This window comes from Balaenoptera ricei, chromosome 11 (genome assembly GCF_028023285.1).
Source record: "Balaenoptera ricei isolate mBalRic1 chromosome 11, mBalRic1.hap2, whole genome shotgun sequence".
Classification (NCBI taxonomy): Eukaryota; Metazoa; Chordata; class Mammalia; order Artiodactyla; family Balaenopteridae; genus Balaenoptera; species Balaenoptera ricei.
The window spans coordinates 29,282,955-29,305,303 of NC_082649.1; the positions used below are offsets into that span (position 1 = coordinate 29,282,955).

Here is a 22,349-nt window from a genome sequence, read left to right on the forward strand (position 1 = left end):
TCCTAGAGCTGCTCTAACAAATACCATGAGCTCTGTGGTTTAAAACAACAAAAATTCTCTCACAGTTCTGCAAGGTAGAAGTTCAAAATCAAGGTGTCAGCAAGGCTGTGTTTCCTTCCAAATCTCTAAGATGGACTCTTTTGTTGTCTCTTGGCATTCCTTGACTTGTGGCAGCATAACTCCAATCTCTGTCATCACGTAGCCTTCACTTCTTATCTGTGTCTTCTCTTCTTTCTCTCATAAGGACGCTTGTCATTGGATTTAGGGCCCCACTTGGATAATCCAGAATGATCTTATTTCGAGGCCCTTAACTTAATTGCTTCAGCAGAGATTCCCTTTTCCAAATAAGCTCACATACACAGGTTTGAGGGGTTAGGATATTGACATACCTTTTGCAGGGGCCACCACGCAACCCACTACACATGGCTAAAGGTGAGTGTCCCAGCTTTCTTCTGTAGGTCAAATATGCTGACGTTCAAAAGGAAAGAAATTGATGTGAAACGTAATGCCACCTAGAGAGAATTTTGGAAATTTGGGAGTTATAAGGACTGACGCAGAGTGGGCAAGGACCAGGGATGTTCATTGTGTGGGACACGTCCACATAAATAACTGACCCATGATCTATAACAACTTTTCAGTCCTACCCCACTTGCATACGTCCCCTTGGACATTGATGTAGGTGAAGAACCTGTTTATACTTATCTGGGTCTAGAACATATCTCCATTTGACAAATAACCAGGAGGTTATATCATCTGTGAATTGCATTTCAGAGTAAGGAAAAGGATATTACAAAATATTTATTATAAGAGGGTTTTTGTTTTGTTTTGTTTTTTGCTATGCCGTGTGGCTTGCAGGATCTTAGTTCCCCAACTAGGGATTGAACCTAGTGAAAGCATGGAGTCCTAACCCCTGGACCACCAGGGAATTCCCAAGAGGGGGTTGTTGAGTCTGATGGGAGGAAACTCACAGGAGAAAAAGTCCCCCTCCTAAGGTGTTTTTCACAGATCTCCTTTAAGTGAATTTTCTAGTTGGTAGTATTTTATCAGAATTTCCTAATGTAATTCCAATCTCCCTGAGTGATGCATACTTAGATCTACCGTAGCTCATGGCTGTGTCTTGCGGAATAGTCTAGAGCTTCTGGGGTGGGAACCAATATACTGTGTAGTGAGACCTTCTTTCCCACAGTCCTGTTTGGTGGTGGATGGATGTGGTGACCAGCCTCTCTGAAACTTAATTTTCTTATCTTTCAAATAGGAATGTCATATACCAAGTCACTGTTATCTAAAAACTAATCTAAGTCCCCAAATAAAAAAATTATGAGAGTATACCTAAATACTAATTGGATATTGAGAAGTAGGAAGCCTCTGAACAGAAGTAAATCTCACCAAGGCTGATGTCTTTTTCTTTTCCACTGCTTCTCAGTGCAGGCGTTTGGAGATAAGAAAGCAGGGGAGGATAGTAATGCACGCTCCAAAACCAGACTCTCCCGTGGTGCTCCTATAATCAACTCCATTAATGGTAGACGGTGACCCATGTTTTTAACTTCTGTTCTCCTGCTCTCAGATGGAATGTCAAAGCAATTATCATTTGAAAGAAATGGAGGAGGAATGCAAGGGCACCAAGGCCTGAAAAATGCAGCTGCAGTACTCCCCTCCATCTTCATTGTCTTTATCCTGGTCCTTGAAATGCCAGCCAACTACACTTCATGGCCTATGTCTCCCCTAGGAACTCTCTCCCCCCATAAGTTCTCATGTCTCATACATCATGCCTCCTCCTTTTCTGACTTCCTTATACAAAACAGCATCCCTAATCAATCATATTCCTTTACCCTACTTTATATTCATCCAAACAGCTGACATCATTTTATAATTTTATTCAATAATTTGTTTATGGCCTCTGGCTCCCACTGGAATATGTGACCCACAAGGGCAGGGGTACTGCCTACTGCATTGCTTTACCCTCCATGCCTAGAACAGAAACTGGCATCTAATGAGCTCCCAGTAAATATCTGTTGACTGAATGCATTTCACTCTTTCTTAACTTTGTCATCAGATCTAGAGTTCCAGGTTGATACTCATTCATGGGTTACTTCTGCCTGCTTTGTGATTTGAATGACGCACTTTTTCAGGGACAAGAGCTTTGCCTTCCATTTTTGTTTCCCTTTTTGAATTTCCTTTTGATAATTAATAAATACCCTTGTCTGATCAGCTTTTATTATTTCCATCTGAGCAATTTGTTAGTCCTGGCTTAAAGGACTAGTTAGAAGTTTGACTACGGAGGTATGCTGGGATTTGAAGTCTTCCAAACATGGCTCAGCTAATTCATTATGTAAACATTGCCACCACAGACCACTGACTATGAGCAAGGTTAATAGAACATGGTAAGGGGATTTACAGCAGATGATGGGAACATGAACTCCCTGAATTGTTTACTTATGCTATATTGGAAAAAAAAGTGGTTACTGGTTACCCTAATGTAATTATTGATTACTAGACTATTGTCTATAAATCCAGGAGGGTAGAGATCTTTTCTGTCTTGCTCACCTCTGTATCTTCAGGACCTAGAACAATGTCTGGTATATAGCTGAAGTTTATTAGCTGAAGTTTATTAACTGAATAAATAACTGAAGTTTATTAACTGAATAATTAACTGAATAAACTGAAGTTTATTAAGTTTATAATGTTTTGAATGAATCACTGAATGAAAGAAGGAATACTGCTGATGGGGAGGGGGAAGGTTAGGGCCACTTGGTTTCCTAACTAGATAACAAGTGAGAAGGACAAACATGGTTTTGACTTGCAGTCAGCCTACATGGCATGTTCTGGTTTCTCCACCTACTGATCTCAGCTGTGCTCGGAGCGGGCCCTGGAATCTTGACCCAACATAACAAATGAATAGCACGGCTATTTTATTTATTTTATTTTATTATTATTATTTTTTGCCACACCTCAGGGCTTGTGGGACCTTAGTTCCCTGACCAGGGATCGAACCCAGGCTCCCAGCAGCAAGAGCTCCAAGTCCTAACCACTGGACCACCAGTGAATTCCCCATTTATTTGATAGCTACATTCCTAGTACAGCCTGTCAATTAAGATGACACAAATTAAACCTTATTTTCCCAAATTTGGATGCAAGAGTCTGAAAATCTGGATTAAGTCCGGGTCAATTAGATTTTCTAGATTTGTGACAACATTCTAGAGTCTTGGTTTTCAATCTCTAAAATGATTACAACTCCCCCTCCCCCGATTAGATCCGGTGTGGCTATCTTTAACAAAGTTAGTATTCCTGTAATTACTTGAATGATACCCATTTCTCACTTGGACTGTAAGCTCCACAAAGGCATGGACCATCTGTCCTGTCCTCTGTTGAATCCTCAGATTGTAATCCAGTACATTGTACATAGCACGTGCTCAACAAACGTGTGTTGAATCAATGAATCAGTGAATCATGCATCACTTTGTATTCCCAAGGACGCTGAAATCAAAGAGGCTCAGAGTCACCACAGATGGGTAAAAACATACATCTTTGGGCTCTGTGATACGCATCAGAGAACAGCCCATACTTTGATTTCACACCGTTCTTTATATCACAGGCCGTGTCACCACTACATCTTTGAAACTAAACCGTACATCCCCATGGATCCCTGGGTGTTTTGTGAATGTTTCTTTCACCAGGAAGGGTTCCCTCACTTACCTTTAGAAGTTTCCCAGTGCCACAGTCTGCTGCCATAGTTCAGGTTTCTTTGCAAAAAAAAAAAAATACATATCCGAAGTCCCCTTCATGGGTACATAGTGTATTCTCTGCCATGAAATGGAGCATGGAATTGTATTAGCTAGATCTTGGATGGTCTGCTCAAAAAGTATTCATCTGGGGCTTCTCTGGTGGCACAGTGGTTGAGAATCTGCCTGCCAATGCAGGGGACATGGGTTCGAGCCCTGGTCTGGGAAGATCCCACATGCCGCAGAGCAGCTGGGCCCGTGAGCCACAACTACTGAGCCTGCGCGTCTGGAGCCTGTGCTACGCAACAAGAGAGGCCGCGATAGTGAGAGGCCCGCGCACTGCGATGAAGAGTGGCCCCCGCTTGCCACAACTAGAGAAAGCCCTCGCACAGAAACGAAGACCCAACACAGCCAAAAATAAATAAATTAATTAAAAAAAAAAAGTATTCATCTGGCTCAGGTAATTTGTCCCTCTGGAAAAGTTCTGAAATAGACCTCTAGATATCAAGTTTTAGAATAATAACATGACCTCAAAGGTAATCTAGATGAGCAGGTACTAATGATGAGGCAACAGGACAAAGTGTTAGGCTTTTCTTCCCACCCATTTGTTTTGAGTAGGTCTGGTTCTTTCCCTAGTCCTCTGTTTGCCTGATCTATGAAATGGGTGTGTGCGTACCATGCCTTCCCCCAGGACTGTAACTTGGATGTCAGCAAGCTTCATTAGCTGCTGTTTGCCTCACCAAAGAGAACACAGGACAGGTGGAAAGTGTCTTTTAATTATCTGTCTGCCCACGTGCCAGGTGCCACTAACCCAGCTTTCAGAACTGAGATTGGCATCAAATAGAGCAGCCACGCAAGGAAACGGGAAACAACAGAAACAGAAGGCAGCACAGGGGCCCCAGAGAGGCAGCTGAGGAAGCAGAGCTTTGGTCTGGGTCCTACGTTTCAGGATGGGGTGATGGAGACATCGTGTGCTTGGAGGTTAGGTAGACGCAGATTCAAATCCCAGCTGAGGGTCTTTGCAAGTTACTTAAATATCTGAGCCCTACTGCCAAGATTAAAATAGGGCTATGTTATTAAATGTCTAGATTTGTGGTAAGAATTAGAGACATGTATGTAAACCATATGATACATCGCAGCACTCAATCATGAGTATGTGTCATTGTTTTTGACACTAGGGAGAGACAAGGTCAAGTTTGATAATGTCTGTTGTATATTCAGGTGGGAGAAAGTAGCCAACTCTTCCCTTACATGCTAAAAGAAACTACTGTCTACCAGTTAGACCAATAAATAGATTTTGAAGATGAAATTTTGCTTCAAAAAGTAGTCCCTTGCCTCCCTTACCCATTTGTTTTGTTTTGTACCCATCTTGCTTATAAACTCATTCTTCGTTGTAGCTGAGGTTACTTGAAATAAGTTTAAAATGAAATATAAATTTCTGTCATCCTGATGGGCTTCTTTTCCTATCCCATGCACACTGCTGATACTGTCTTATTCTACGTTTCATGATCACATACACGCTGACCGTGGATCCAAGCCTGGAGAGGGATGTCCTAGGGCCAGAGTGACCACATGAACACTTGTATTTGCCCCCCTTGAAAGCACTCCACCCCAGGCTCCATGACCCTTCTGTTCTGTGGAAACCCTAAAATATTTTTAGAAGAACTCGTAACATTCAATGGAGCAGGAAATGCAGCTGTAGGCATCTTTGGTGAGTCAAGCTGGTGTCACCTTGGTCTTGGGAAGAGCCTTGAGGGAGCTGGCATAGAAATCAGTCCAGGCAAAAATAGGACTTTTACAAAGACCAGTGATGGAGAACCCAAATATACAGGAGATTTGAAAAGTAAAGGAGGAGGGAGGGTTTTCCATTGGCTTAGCCAAATATCATCCCATATATTAGCAAACAACCTTGGGCATGTTACCTAATCTAAGTCTTATTTTCCACAGCTTTAAAATGGGGATAATGAATACCTACCACAAACGTTTATTATCATGATGAGGGAAGATACTGTTGGTGAAGCACCTTGGAGATTACCCAGTACTTACCAGGTACTCAGAAATCAGTTTCCGCCTCCTTTCCACGAGTTCTCTTTCTCATATAGTGGTGTGTTGGAGTTGGCTCACGCTGGATTTAGGGTCAATTTCTGCCCTGTTTCAAGTTCAGGGACATCATGTTGGTAGCTTGAAATTTGCTGTGGTGGGAGTATTTACACCATGGAAATTGGCAAATGCTGTCAGTCAGGGCTCCTTCATCCACAACCCTCAAAACTTGTTGTTAAACATTTACCATCACATCACTGGGTATTGATGGCTACTTTAACATCTTTGAGCCTTGCTTTCCTCACCTTTAAATGAGGGAGAAGAAACACAGTCTGCCCATCTCACAGGGATTTGGTGTCCAATAACAATGAAAAACAAAATGACTGAGAGTAGTAATGATTAAGATTTGTGTGAGCTAGAGAAGGTGCTAATAGCATTTCTTCCAGGGAAGAGAGAGAAATGCTGGAGGTCTGCCACTCCTGGTGAGGTACTCTGGTCCATGACTGGAAGCTGAGAGGAAAGGGAGCCTTGTTTTCTTGGATTGGAGCTTCAGTCATTTAAGAGACGTGGATGAGGGAAGGAGGTGGTGGCTCAAATGCTGTAGATCCATGTTGTTATTACTGAGACTTAGTAGCTTTGGTTTTTTTTTTTGGCTGCACCCCGGGGCTTGCAGGATCTTAGTTCCCCAACCAGGGATTGATCCTGGATCCCATGAGTGAAAGTGCCGAGGCCTAACCACTGGACCGCCAGAGAATTCCCTAGTTGCTTTTCTTTTTTTTCCTTTTTTTAAAAAAATTAATTTATTTATTTTTGGCTGCTTTGGGTCTGCGTTGCTGCGCGCAGGTTTTTCTCTAGTTTCGGCGAGTGGGGGCTGCTCTTCATTGCAGTGTGCGGGCTTCTCATTGCAGTGGCTTCTCTTGTTGTGGAGCATGGGCGCCAGGCGCGCGGGCTTCAGTAGTTGCGGCACATGGGCTCAGAAGTTGTGGCTCGCGGGGTCTAGAGTGCAGGCTCAGTAGTTGTGGCGCACAGGCTTAGTTGCTCCGCGGCATGTGGGATCTTCCCGGGCCAGGCATCAAACCCATGTCCCCTGCATTGGCAGGTGGATTCTTAACCACTGTGCCACCAGGGAAGTCCCCCTAGTAGCTTTTCTTGAGTAAATATTTCTTCAATGACTCTCTGCTCTTAGGACAATTTCCATATCTATTTATTTATTGAAGTTGACTTGATTCATAATGTTACATTAGTTTCATTTATACAACATAGTAATTCAAAATTTTTACAGATTACACTCCATTTACCGTTATTATAAAATATTGTCTCTATTCCCTGTGTTGTACAATATATCCTTGTAGTTTATCTATTTTATACATAGATAAACTGCTGTGAACATAGTGCTGCTATGAACATTGGGGTGTATGGATCTTTTTGAAATTAGTGTCTTCATTTTCTTCAGATATATAAATGGTTGTTTTATATAATTTTCACCATTTATAGTTGTATCCTGTGAAGTGATCCACAGAGCTCCTCATGCTGCCATTCTGAAAGTAGAAGTAGTAGTGATTTTTTAAACAAAACTCCAAAATCATAAAGGGGGAAATTTGTTGTTTTTACTACATTAAAATAAAAAGTTTTTGTTCAAGGATGGGTGGTAGATAGAAAGTCAACTGATGACTTCCAGGTGGGCAACTGAAATAAAACATTTACAAAGTAGATTGATAATAAAATATTGTATATTGTTAATGGATATACATCTAGAATATATAGGAATTTCTATAAATCTGCAAGAAAATGATGGGCAACCTCATAGAAAAATGGGCAATGGATGACTAAGCAGGTCACAGAGGAAGAAACTCTTGCAGCTAGTTGAATTCATGAGGAGCGACTTAACATCATTAACAGTCATAAAAATGCAATTAAAATAAGATTCCATTTTACTCTCAACAGTAAGCAAAAATTGAGTTATAAGCTATCAAATGCTGATGAAAGTGGGGAAACAGAAAGACTCACGTACTGTTGGTGAGACTATAAGCTTTTGGAGAACAATTTGGTGTTATTTAGTAAAATTAAGTGCACATATAGCCTATGACCCAGGAAAATTCCATGCTTGGGTACCTTAGAAAATCTTTCACAAAGAAACAAGGGGAGGAAGATTCATGACAGCATTGTTGTTAATGTTTGTCAGTGCAAAGATTTGGAACCAACCTAAAAACTGAACAGAGAAAGGATGAGCATGGTGGGGTACATGCATGTTATCAAATACAGTTTATCAATCAGAAAGAAGGAACTAGATCCATATATATCAATAAGGATAGTTCACAAATATAGTATTGAGCTTAAAAAAGTAAAAAACACAATGAAATGCTTAGCACAATGCAATTGATGTAAAACATAAAATAATGCTTTCTGTTGTTCATTGTTACACAAATTTGTGAATAAAGGCATGGATGATGGAATGATATACATTAAATACAGGAGCATGAATGTGAATGGTGGCAAGGAGGTGGCAAACGGCTTTGAGCATGGAAGATGAAGAAGACAAAAAAAATGCATAAAATTAAATTTAAAAGGGACTATGTTGGTGGTGGCATCAATAATGCACCACAAACTAAGGAGTATGGTTGTTCCTATCAGTCCTATTCTGTGCTCCCAAAAACCCATTAATGATGATGATACAATAAGATAAGGTATATGTAAGTGACTAGCAGTTCAACCATCTTTGCTAATTCTCCTTTCCTTTCTGACTACCTTACAGAGATAGCACCAGAATTAGGGAGATGAACATTTGAGATGGGCTTTGAAAATTTCCACAGAAATGATAGTTTGAATTACTTTTGTAAAAACTAGGTATGAATTGCTACTATAAAAATGACTATTTATTTGTTTAAATTGGCCAGTGGCTCAGTCAGGTAGAGACTAACTGGGAGGGTAGAGCTTAAAAAGAAAATATTTCAGCAAGGCAAGCTGTCAAGGATCATATGAATTATACCAGAAAATGAAAATTAAAAATTCCTGGACAAAATCTGTAAGTCCTGAAATACGGTCCAAACACTGCCATCTGCTCATAAAGTTATGGAACTTTCCAGCACTGGAATGGACTGTCTCTACAAAGCTGTCAAGGCAAAAATCTGAGGCACCAGAGCATCAGGAGAGCTTCCAAGGGAAGAAGGTCACTGGGATGCTTTCACTCTCCTTGGCTTACTTCTGCACAGCAATTCCCAAAGTTAAAAAAAAAAAAGAGGATTTGCCCTTATAAAGTACCAATCCAAATTATACTTCCTTCTACTTAGCTAACCCTGGAGCGCCCCTACTTTATTACCAGTACCCATCTGATTCATAATCATTCTTCAAGTCTCATCTCAAGTCCAAGAGAGAATGGGATGAATAAGCGCTTTGGATACAGACAAACCTGGGCTCCAATCTAAACTCAACTGCTCGTTAGCTGTATGAGCTTGGGCAGAAGATGAAATCTCATTGTGCTGCAATTTCCTGAACAAAATGGGGAAAACAATACCTAACTTTCAAGTTGTTGTGAGAATGAAAAAACTAGAGCAGACACTCAAATCAATATTTACACATTCTCTCTCCTTCTCATTCCTTTGACTCCTCTTGTCTCAGTTGATCTCTCCTTTCTCGGAACTTCCCCAGCACCTGCAGGTGCAACTCAGTGACTTCCTATCTTGATTGTAATCTCACTTCCTAGCGTAACTTTTATCTCACCCAGAGGAGCTTAGCATGAACTTTCTTTTCCTTCTTCTGACCTTCCCCACAAAGAACACTCATTAGAACAGGAGCTTGGCTGCATATTACCAAAGTACCAGGAACAGATAAAGGATGGAGGGGCCCCTGCATTTCTCTTAAAATACCCCACTGGCCATCAGTTATAGAAAAAAAGTCTGAAAATTCTCATCAGAAAATGGTGTTTTAGGTAAAACAAAATTGAATGCAGTATTTTCAGCCACAGAGAAGCTACACTCATTTATCTTTACGTTTTTAAACGGGGTGTCAGCAGGGGGAAACCAGATCCTTTGTTTCGCCCTCCACAAATACAGCAGTGACTCAATCGCTCCTCATTCTGCTGTCACAAAGGGAGCTGGACACTTTATTTTTCCTATGACAAATCTAAAGTAGGTAATCACTCTTTTCTCTAGATAACTAGGCAACACCCACAGTCAAAAAGGATTCTCTCTTTCTAGTTCATTTAAACTCATAATTTCACATAGGCCCGTAATGATACACCAAACCACAGAAATAGTTCAGTTTCATCCTACTGTTCCCAGGCAGAGAAAATACAGGTTAGCTGGTAAGGGAGGGTACTGAAAGCAAAAGTTCATCTCAAATCCTTAAGCCAAATGGACAATTTCATGGCTATATTACCAGCCCATTTCCCCAAGATTCACTGGGAAAAGGGGTGCTTCCTATTTTTGGGGGTGCAGGGAGCTGTGTGTCCTGCATGGTGGGAGTGCACAGGGAGTGCCCTTCTAGTTTCCATGCCATGGTCGTCCCCAGGAAGCCAATCACTCAGCCAGCTCCAGGGTGACTGCCAAGGCACCTGGGCCAAAGGACTCTACGCCTTTTAATGTAACACAAATTTCTATGAAGGGCTATAGCCTTCAAAGGAACTTAACGTAATTATAACCTGGCTTTAACACAGAGGCCATTTGTTCCATACATTTAAATCAATCCAGTTACATTTTGATGCACACATCGTGCCAAGCGGTCATGATGAACAAAGCACTACGTGAATGCTTCAGAATAGCAATTCTCACCCGTGGAGGGAATACAAGAAGACCTGGGTAGCTTTCCCTTCCTTTTTTAAAAAACAGCTTTGTTGGGCTTCCCTGGTGGAGCAGTCATTGGGAATCTGCCTGCCAATGCAGGGGACACGGGTTCGAGCCCTGGTCCAGGAAGATCCCACATGCTGCGGAGCAGCTGGGCCCGTGTGCCACAACTACTGAAGCCCGTGCACCTACAGCCCATGCTCTGCAACAAGAGAAGCCACCGCAATGAGAAGCTCGCACACTGCAACGAAGAGTGGCCCCTACTACTAGAGAAAGCCCATGCACAGCAATGAAGACCCAATGCAGCCAAAAAATAAATAAATTAATTTTTAAAAATAAAAAATAAAAAATAAATAAAAACAGCTTTGTTGAGGTTTACTTTGCATACCCATAAAAGTGAAGTACAGTACAAAGAGGTGAAGTAACTTGCCTAATATCTCATAGCTGGCAAGAGGTCAAGTCAGGATGTGAAACCTGACAGCCTGCATCCCATCCTCATAACAACCAGATGGAAGTACCTGAGGCTCAGGGAGCTATAGAACTTGTCCAACACAGCTACTCAGTCACAGGGATTAAATTGAAACTTTGAGTTTGTCTATTCCCACATCTTTACTTTTTTACTACATTACATTGGTCTCACTCCAAATTGTGGGGAGCTTTGAACACTGTAGCTTCCCAATTACTTTAAAAATGTTTCTTTCATGCCCATTACTCACTCAACAAACAGTCATGGAGTGAGTGAACTGGGCCAGAGCCACAGAGCTACAGAGAACTAAGGCATGGTTGGATCCTGGGGGGATCACAATCTTGTGTGGAAACAGACACAAAAACAATGAATTCTAACAGTAGGAACCTGTAAAAAGTACTCTGTTTGGAGAATAGGAAGGACTAAATTTCACCCAAGAAAGCAGGAACTTGAAGCAGCAGCCCAGGAGACATGCTGATGAGAGAGTCTATTCTTAATTCTTCATAATAGGGCACAGGTGACAGCAGAATCAGAACAGCATTTTAATACTAGTTGATGGAGGATGGAAATTGATGGAGAGGAGATAATTTGTTAGGTCAATCAGGAACAAGATGGGAGATACTAGGGATCCTAAGTTAGAGCCGTGAACACAGAGAAGGGAAGGTGGGGACAGATGGCAGAGAATCTGTACACAGCAAACAGTTACGTTTTTTCCACTGTGTTCTTTTTGTAGTAATACCACATCAATTTGCAGTTTTACAGGAACCAAGATTTGAGCTCCTTAGGTTCTGCTATACTTTCATGTTGCACGCACATACACGTACACAGTTTCACTAGTAATTTTTCACATACAGATTTTTCTTAAAAAAAAAAAAATTCCCATGTGGCACAAAGATCTGTAGGTGTGGAGGCTTCCAGTGCAGAAAAAGGTCCTTTGGAGGGGAAGCCCAAAGAGATGATCAGTGGTCAGTTAGTTATTAAGTCCATCAATGTGTTCAACACTGGGCAGGAGGACTTATAGAGGGAAAGGGCATGAGGGCTCAAGGTGGAACCTCTAATTACTCCTTGATTCAAAATTCAAAATTCTGGGGAATTTTGTTGACCCAGAGAAAAGGAAGAGAATCCTAAAGTTCTCATGCATAAAACCTTCCCTCCCTTTCCCACACATGCAATTCCTTCCTTTAGAGGTCTTTTGGGGTTAGAAAGTTGTCCTCTGGCAGTGCAAATGCTTTTGGGAGAGCACCTGACATCTGGGATGAAATGGATGCGAGGGTAAGACAAATTTTCTCCCATTTTTAATTTTGCTAAAGACTCTGCTGACAGTTTGTGAGAGAAAATTCTAATTTTGAGTAGCTCTTATTATTACAAGGGTACTATCTTCATTTCCATATCTGCACTAAATAATCAAGACCCAGTTCTTCTCTTTGCCATCTTTCCTCTTCCCTGGCAGCCGCAGACAAGAGGGTCGAGCTCTGCAGTTTTGGTGGGTATACAATCTACCCTGGACACCGGAGGCTCTACACCAGGACCTACTGGAAGGTTTTCCAACTTTGTAATGCAAAATTGCAAGTTGGCATTCCTTTCCAAGAGGAATCCTTGGCAGGTAAACTGGACTGTTCTCTCCAGAAGAAAGCACAAAAAGGGAGAGCTGAAGAAATTTTAAAAAGAACCCACGGTATAGTCAAATTCCAGAGGCCATCACGGGTATAGCCCTTGCTGATATAAGGGCTAAGAGGAATCAGAAAGGCTCAACTAGAACAACCTAACAGGGCTGCCAAGGAAGCAAAAGAGGGCTAAGAAAGCATCTAAAAATACAGCAAAGGCTGCTGCTAAACCTCCCTCAAAGGCAGCACGTAAGAAAAATATTGTGAAGCCCGTGAAGGTTTCTGCTCCCTGAGTTGGTGGAAATTGTCAAATTTTGAAGTGAAGGTTTCTGCTCCCTGAGTTGGTGGAAAATGTCAAATTGCCAGATCAGATTTTTTAAATTAATTAATTATTATTTTTTAGATCGGATTTTAAAATAAAGATCTGACTCTAAAAAAGGGATTCCGTTCTTAAAACGAGGCATACATATTCACATCTTTCCCTTTCCTCTACACTCATTTCCTCTCATCCCTGCTTTTTTTTCTCCCCAACAAATTTGTTCAGAGCCTTCTAGGAGTTAGCCATCAGCTGGACCTTCCCTGGTCCCAAATACCTAGACATGATTGTCTTGAACCCCATTCTATGCCCCATGGGAGTGCAAAGCCCACCCTGAGATAACCACGTTCCCAGGAAGCTTACAGTTTGTTCTGACCTGAGCTCCTGTTTTTCCTGAGTTCACAGGTTGATGAATCACCTGGCAAAATTCTAGGTGCTGCCCCTTCTTCCTGCTGAAACTTTCACTCCAAGCATGTGATATAGGACTTCCTGAAGACTTAAGGGGACAGAGGGAGGGTTTACAATGCAGTAAGGCGGTATCTTCAAATCTACTGTCATCCAGACTTATCACTAACAGTGACTTTCCACTGTCCCAGCACAGACACCCAGTGACGCCACCTTCCTGCTCTCTTCCTCATGTCTCTTAAAATTCTTCTCTTTGCTTTCTGAGAAGGTACCCAGGTCCCAGGCCCCAGGCTAATGGGGTATTTGAGAGCTCAACAGCACAGTAGGGGATCTCTACTTAACAGAATCCAGCCTTGGTAAATGGAAATTTGTGGTTGTAAATAGCAGGTTTCCTCCTCCCCCTACTCCCATTACTCTCTGCCTCTACTACGGCATGTTATCTTCCCTTTAGGAGATTTTAGTCTCTTGGGAATAACACCTAATAAAGCTATGTACAAAGTGCTGAAAGGACATCAGGAAAGGAAAGACTTGCATGCAAAGGGACTTGTGGGGATTAAGGGAAAGCTTTACGAATAGTCCATGCATGTATCCATCCATCCTCCCATCCATCCTCCCATCCATCCATCCATCCATCCATCCATCCACACATCTAACATTGACTGAGTGCCAGCTTAAGTGCCAGATACTGCTCTAGCCATTGGAGACATAGTCATGAACAAGACAGCAAGGGCTCTGCCCTATCAGGGTTTATATTCTAGTTGGGGGCTATGAATTTTGATTCATGTTTTGCAGGAAGAAGAAGCATTCACTGCATAGGTAAGGGAGTCAAGACTTTTCCAGCAGAGAGAACAGGATACATAAAGCCATAAAGGCAAGAAAGAAAATGAAATATAATGAAAGCACTAGGAAACTTAATATGCTTGGCTCATAGGACATGCAGTGGGAAGGCAAAGATGGAGGCAGGGCCAGGCACGCATATAGCTGGGAGTCTGGATATTATCCTGTGGCAAAGGGAAGGTCTGATCAATTGTACGACGTCGCTGTCTTTCTTTTTCCTGCTGCTGTGCCCTCTCCTCATCGCTATTCCAGCCAGCATACGTGCTTGTCATTCCCACCAAATGAGTCCATAGAGATAGGAGCACTGACTTATTTGAGCAGACATGTGTCAACATCATTTGGAGAAAAGGCACCAGACCCATTATATACGCCCAAGTCATGTAATTAGGACTAGTTTGAAAGCAGCAAACCTCAAGCTTTCTTAATTCAGTCCTGACTGCTTCAGCCCACTCTGCTTCTCAGCCTGTCTTCCGAACTAATTTCTACTTCTCCATCTCTCCATTCGTCAGCTCCTTTTCCCCAACACACACACACACACACACACTTCAGTCATCTCAGGCTCTCTCCTGTTGTCTTAACTCTTGTCATGGCAAGCCATGACAGTCACTGGATTTCCACAGCAAGGAAGAGGTAAATTCTTAGACCCCGTCTCCCTTAATGTGGGCGAAGGTACTATAATAAAAACATGGTTCAATCCTAATCTCTTCACATCTTTGTTGGATTCATGCAATTCTAAAGGCAAGGTCCGGATGGGACCTTAGAGACTGTCTAGTGAAATCTAGCTCCTTCATTTTCAAAAAAAACAGATCAGGGGAATTTATCTCAAGCTAACAAGACTCTGGAGCTGAAAGCAACAGAGGTACATCTTGGTTCTCTACTCTGTTGGGGGATAGGCATGTGTGTGCGTGTGTGTGTGTATGTATGTGTGTGTGTTGGAGAAGAGTGTGTGGTAGGACACCCTGGTCCATGCAGGCAGGTGGAAAATGTAAGACACAATCCCAGCAGCCATACAGCCAGGCTTTATGGATGTTGGAACATTCTAAGGTTCTGCAGGGGTTGATACAGCACAGAAAACAGGCATCCGGCCACATACCCAGAATTAGGGAATTCTTAGTCCCACCCAAGGGTTACGCCTGGTGACAGCCTCACTCCTCTTATCTCTGCCTCTGCTATTCCTGCTACTTCTGCTGCCACAGGTTAATACCTTGAGAAGAAAAAAACCAACTCGTCTGTCTTCTTTATGGCTCATGCTGACTCTTGGCCTCTCCTGCTTGTGGTTTCTGCTTGCTGGGTCTCTGTGAATCATCGGCTTGTGCCCATTGCTAAGTCCTTCTCTCAGTCTAGCCTTTAAAGTTCCCAAGAGGGAGTTCCCTGGTGGCCTAGTGGTTAGGATTCAGGGCTTTCACTACCGTGGCCTGGGTTCAGTCCCTGGTCAGGAACTGAGATCCTGTAAGCTGCATGGCGCTGCCAAAAAAAAAAAAAGTTCCCAAGAGAGGGGCTGATTAATTCTTTTAGCTTCCTCCTCCCTTCTCTCCTTCCTTCCTTCCTTCCTCCCTCCCCCCCTCCCTCCCTTCCTTTATTTTTGGCTATGTTGAGTCTTCGTTGCTGTGCACAGGCTTTCTCTAGTTGTGGCGAGCGGGGGCTACTCTTCGTTGTGGTGTGCAGGCTTCTCATTGCGGTGGCTTCTCTTGTTGCGGAGCACGGGCTCTAGGCATGCGGGCTTCCGTAGTTGTGGCACAAGGGCTCAGTAGTTGTGGCTTGCGGGCTCTAGAGCGGAGGCTCAGTAGTTGCGGCGCACGGGCTTAGTTGCTCCACAGCATATGCGATCTTCCCGGACCAGGGATGGAACCCGTGTCCCCTGCATCGGCAGGCGGATTCTTCTTTTTTTTATTTTTTTAATTTATTTATGGCTGTGTTGGGTCTTCGTTTCTGTGCGTGGGCTTTCTCTAGTTGTGGCAAGCGGGGGCCACTCTTCATCGTGGTGCGTGGGCTTCTCACTATCGCGGCCTCTCTTGTTGTGGAGCACAGGCTCCAGACGCGCAGGCTCAGTAGTTGTGGCTCACGGGCCTAGTTGCTCCGCGGCATGTGGGATCTTCCCAGACCAGGGCTCGAACCCGTGTCCCCTGCATTGGCAGGCAGATTCTCAACCACTGCGTCACCAGGGAAGCCCAAGGCAGGCGGATTCTTAACCACTGCATCACCAGGGAAGTCCCCCTTTAGTTTCATAGTTATTCTTCGTGGACAATATTCTTGTGTCAGATCTCCTCGAAGACTGCCACCTGGCCTGGGGATCAGCTGTCCTGGGACTCATCGCCTGTGCCCAGGGTGGCAGTAATTTGCTTTTGTTAGACAGGACTGTGCTGGTGGCACTGTTGAACCCCCTCTCCAAGCAGCCTCTCCCATAACTATTAGTGGCTGAGGTAGGGCTCAAATCCAGGTGTTCAGACTCCTTGTTCCGTGCCCTTCTCATCATGCCAAACTCACCTGGTTCTCACTGGTCCTGTGTGTTTCTTCCTCACCAGCTCCCACTCCACGTGGCATCCACTCTCCCATAGAGCAGGACCCAGGGTCAGATCCTGGAATTATAGAAAAGGAGGTGATAAACTAATTATAACTGAGAATGGCTTAGTCTATATCCTGGGTATTTACATTTTAATGATGCCTTAAGCCGAACAAATTACCCTCTAATGCGGCATTTCATACTGTGCTAGAAGGAAAGAAAGATTTGGAAGGGAGCAAATTTCCCAGGGCTACTCCAATTACCATACAAACAACAACTTATTCTGCGTGCCAATAAATATAGCTTCCAGCCTCTTTTACATATATTATCTCCCCAGTCACCACCTTTATTTCACTGATGAAGATTAAGAAATGAATAACTTTTCTGGGTATAAGCCAGATTAAGGATGTTGAGATGGGCACAAATAAGCACATTTTATGCTCTAAAAGAGGCTCAGAAGTCACAAGGTGAAGGATGGGAAGGTCGTTTTACAAGGCAAAAAGTTTCTAATTTAAGAATTCTCAAACTTTCCATTACCCATTGCACTCTCCTGCAAGGGGGAGGTAAGTTGTCATTCACGGACCTTAAGTTAATTCTCTTGTATTCCTGTAGAGTTATTGAAACGGAGAAGGACCCTGTGCAGCTCCCGGGTACAAATCCTTTCTGTGTCTCCCGTTTCTTCTTTGTAGGAAATAGGCTTCATTCAGCCTCCATGACCTTCCTTGAGTTCCAAAGGGCAGATTCGAACAGTTGCTGATCAGAGAAGAGAGGGGATGCAGAAACAAGGGAGGAGCAGTCAAGAAACAATAGTGCAGCCTTGGGGCAGGGTCTTGGTTCCTCCTCAAGGAATATACATAACAATATCTTTGAGCCCCTCTGCAGAACCAAGGCCCCCACCCAGGTGGAGGATGGCAACTTCAGGCTGAGCACAAGATTCCTGGAGCACCTCCCCACTACCTCACCACCAAACAATCAGAAGAAAGTCACACACCCTGCAGCCCTCACCACAAATGTTGCCTATAAAAACCTCTCCCCCCAGACCAGCAGGGAGTTTGGGGTTTTTGAGCATTAGCCACCCATTCTCCTTGCTTGGCCCTGCACTAAACCTTTCTCTGCTCCAGACTCTGACTTTTTGGTTTGTTTGGACTCACTGTGTGTCAGGGACATGAACTTTATTTGGTAACATTATTTTTTAATCAGCAAATATTATTATAGTGCCTATTAGGGACTGGGTGATATTTTTACAATGCCAGTTACATATCCACTGTAAATATTTTAATTTTTACATTCACTTTACCTTATTGTTATCAAACCCAAGTCCATGTGCCTGATACATGGTGAGGCCGAACAAATAGAAAAGGAGTTTTGGGGCAGAGAAAGGTTTTTTGCAGGGCCAAGCAGGAGAACAGGTGGTTCATGTTCAAAAGATGCAAACTCCCCAATGGCTTTTAGGGAATAATTTTTTTTTTTAATTTACTTATTTTTGGCTGTGTTGGTTCTTCATTGCTGTGCATGGGCTTTCTCTAGTTGCGGCGAGTGGGGGCTACTCTTCGTTGCGGTGTGCGGGCTTCTCATTGGGGTGGTTTCTCTTGTTGTGGAGCATGGGCTCTAGGTGCACAGGCTTCACTAGTTGTGGCACATGGGCTCACTAGTTGTGGCTCATAGGCTCTAGAGCACAGACTCAATAGTTGTGGCGTATGGGCTTAGTTGCTCTGCAGCATGTGGGATCTTCCTGGATCAGGGCTCGAAGCTGTGTCCCCTGCATTGGCAGGCGGATTCTTAACCACTGTGCCACCACGGAAGTCCCTTAGGGAATAATTTTTTTTTTTTTTTGGCTGCATTGGGTCTTCATTGCTGCACACGGGCTTTCTCTAATTGTGGTGAGTGGGGGCTACTCTTCACTGCGGTGCATGGGCTTCTCATTGTGGTGGCTTCTCTTGTTGTGGAGCACAGGATCTAGGTGCGTGGGCTTCATTAGTTGTGGCACATGGGCTCAGTAGTTGTGGCTCGCAGGGTCTAGAGCACAGGCTCAGTAGTTGTGGTGCATGGGCTTAGTTGCTCCACAGCATGTGGGATCTTCCCGGACCAGGGCTCGAACCCACGTCCCCTGCATTGGCAGGCGGATTCTTAACCACTGCACCACCAAGGAAGCCCTGGGAATAGTTTTTAAAGGAAACATTTGGGGTGAAGGCTGCAGGGGGCATGACTTTCTTCTGATTGGTTGGTGGAAGGTAACGGTGGTTACCGGGAATCTGCAATCATCAACCTTCTGGTTCCAAACAGTCTGGGATCTTTGCAGGTAGTTAGCTCCTTCACCTGGGTGGGGGCCTTAGTTCCTGCAGAACAACTCAAAGATATAGTATCAGATTGTTATGGATATCCCTTGAGGAGGAACTAGGACTCAGGTTTTATCAGTTTTGTGTTACACTATTGTTTCTTGACTGCTTTTCCTCAGTTTCTGCATTCACTCACTTCTGTAATTAGCAATTGCTTGAATTTGCTCTTTGGAACCCAGGAAGGCCTAGGGGAATAAAGCCTTTTTCCAGAAACAAGAATTGGGGGACATGGAAAGGCTTTTGTACCCAGGAGGGCTCCACAGGGTCTTGCTTGGTTTCAATGCCTCAAATAAAATTGAGAATGTGTGTATGTACATGCATATATGTATAATATTCTTAACTAATATTTATATTAATTTCATGTTATATTACAAAGATTTTTACATAACTAAACATATGGAAAGACATTATTCTCAAAATATATTATTGTAATAACTACATAATATTCCATTATTTCAATATATAGTATAATTTAAATATTTCCCTCCTGGTGGATATTTAGGTTGTTTTCCAATTTTCACTATTGCAATGAGGCTATAAGTCTCCTACATACATTCTTGTTTGCATTGATGATTATTCCTTAGGATAGATTCCCAGATTGGGAAATAGTGAAAGAGCATGATGATATTTAAGGCAAAAAAAGCTATCTTTGAGGCTGAGTTGTAAAGAAGCTTCAGTGTCAGACATGGGAACAAGGCCAGGAACCCGTTTCCAAGTACAGAGAAACATCTTTGAGTGAACATTCAGTTTCCTCCATCGAGGGAAGGGAGCCTGCTTCTTTGAGGTGTGGCTTGCATTTTGTCCTCCATTTTTCTGTTGGAGAATTGTACAACCCGAGTTTGGAGGGCAAGTAAGTCCTTTAATATCAATGACGACCTCTCTCAGCTTAAATCGTACTCTCCTTTCAGTGGACTTTGCTGAGAATAACATCCAGAGGACTGTCGAAGCTCACAGAATCTGGCCCCCGACCACCCCATTGGCCATCTTCGGCATTCTCACCTTCCTTCAGTGCCTTGAAGGGGCCAAGTTCCTTAAAGGCTTTAGCCCAGCCTTTTCTCTCTCTCTGGAATATTCTTCCCCACACCCTTTATGTGCTCTTGGTCTTTTTCTTCCTTTGGGACCCAGTTTTAAGCACACCTCCTCAGAGAGTTCCTGCCCATGTCACTCAGAATGTTGCTACTTTGTAGAACTTATTAAAACTTCTAATTATTTTACTTAATTCTCTTTTTACTTGTTTTTTACCCTCTGCTTCCCATCCGTGATGGGAGAGTAGGTTCTCTGGAATCCCTGGAGCCTCTCGCAGTGACTGGCATGTATTATGCATTCTATAACTAGTTACTGTTGAATTTCTGGAGAGTTTGGCCGGTTGTGACAGGGGGACAAAGTGTACAGTAAGATGAGATGTGGACTCCAGAGCCACATTTGGACAGCAGGGACCTGGGCGCCAGGTCCAAGGTTGAGTTGATCTGCGTTACCTGCCGTGGTAGCTGAATAATTTTGTTTTTCTTTTTTCCTTTTTTTTTTTTTTAATTGGGGTATAGTTGTGTTACAATGTTGTGTTAGTTTCTACTGTACAGCGAAGTGGAGTCCTGTGCTATACAGCAGGTTCTTATTAGTTATCCGTTTTATGCATATTAGTGTATATATGTCAATCCCAATCTCCCAATTCATCACCCCCCCCCACCTTCCCCCCTTGGTGGTAGTTGAATAATTAATAAAAGATGTCCATGTCCGCATTCCTGGAACCTGTGACTATCTCAGAATGAAATACTGAGGTTTGCTTGGCCAAGCAGCCAGCCAAGCAACCAACCCCAAGGCTGGGGTAGTTATGATCTGGGTTCAAAAGCTAGAACACCACCTATGAAGAGTCCAGCTCAGCAGAAATCTGAACTACAGTAGTCACGGCACCCACTGAGGCCCCAGTTAAACCAAGACAAGACCAGATACTGAAGCCAAAGGTGAGTGTAAGCCTGAATGGACCTCAAGATATACCCTGTTTGTGGGAGTTGAGTACAGAAAGTATGTACTTGAAACAACGTGGACTGCAATATTACACTTTGGTTTGAATCTTGACTTAGCCACTTCCTAAGTATAACAGCTAGGCAACCTTGGGCAGTCCTTTAACCTAGCTGAGATTTCGTTTTCTCATCGATAAAATGTCAGTCATAACACCTACTATACAGGATAGTTGTGAAGATTAGAAATTCCATTTATGGCGTGCCCAGGACATAGTAGGTTTGCAAATGGTGATTATTATTATTACTCGAGTGTCTTCCAGGGACCCATGGCCAAGAGTCATGGATCAGGGACTAGGGCTCTATCTTAGCTTGGTTCTAACGGATGGGGTGTCTGTTCCCCCACCCCAAATCCCCAAAAGGGAGGCAGATATAAGAAAGGGATATACTAAGGGATCAGATCCTTTTCCCCACTGGCTCCCCTACTTCCAATCTTGAACCCTGTTTGGCACAATTTGGCAAACCATGAAACAGGAAATATGTGCATTTCTCTACCTGGTAGACAGCCTATGAAACCTCTGTCCAATAAGTTAACTTTCAATCTCATTTTCTTCATCTCTCAAATAAGGGTAATAATAGTATCTTCCATGGAGGGTTATTATAGATAGGAAATTTAAATAATGCATATAAAACACTCATCAAGGAACCCAGTATATGGCAAGAGCTCAGTAAATACTAACTGTTGCTGAGGCTGGTGGCAGTGAAGGTAAGCCTGAAGATGCTAACGGTGAGGATGGTGAGAGGGATGAGGATGAGGGTGCAATGAAAGTGGCTTCCTGATTAAATCCAGGGGACACCCTGGGAGTTGACAGTTCTCACACAGCCTTAGGGCAGAACTCTTTTTGGAGGGACGATGTTTAAAATGACACAAATTTATTCTGTTACAATGGTGCAGTCAGAATTGTTAAATCAGTCTCACTGAGCTAAAGTCAAGGTGTCAGCACGGTTGGTTCCTCCTAGAAGCTCCAGAGGAGAATCCATTTCCTTGTGTTTTTTAGCATCTAGAAGCCACCTACACTCCTGCGCTCATGGCCTTCGTCCATCTTCAAAGCGCATCACTCTAACCTCTGCTTCTGCCATCACACTTCCTCCTTGATCCTTTGACCTTCTTACCTCCCTCTTATAAAAACCCTTGTGGGGCTTCCCTGGTGGTGCAGTGGTTGAGAATCTGCCTGCCAATGCAGGGGACACGGGTTTGAGCCCTGGTCTGGGAAGATCCCACATGCCGCAGAGCAACTGGGCCCGTGAGCCACAATTACTGAGCCTGCGCGTCTGGAGCCTGTGCTCCGCAACAAGAGAGGCCGCGATAATGAGAGGCCCGCGCACCGCGATG

The 22,349-nt window shown here is 43.3% G+C and overlaps 1 pseudogene; it reads left to right on the top strand.

Moving 5' to 3' along the window:
* The first annotated feature begins 422 nt into the window (after positions 1-422).
* Positions 423-12,930, top strand: LOC132374386 (large ribosomal subunit protein eL24-like; annotated as a pseudogene).
* The last annotated feature ends 9,419 nt before the right edge of the window (positions 12,931-22,349 follow it).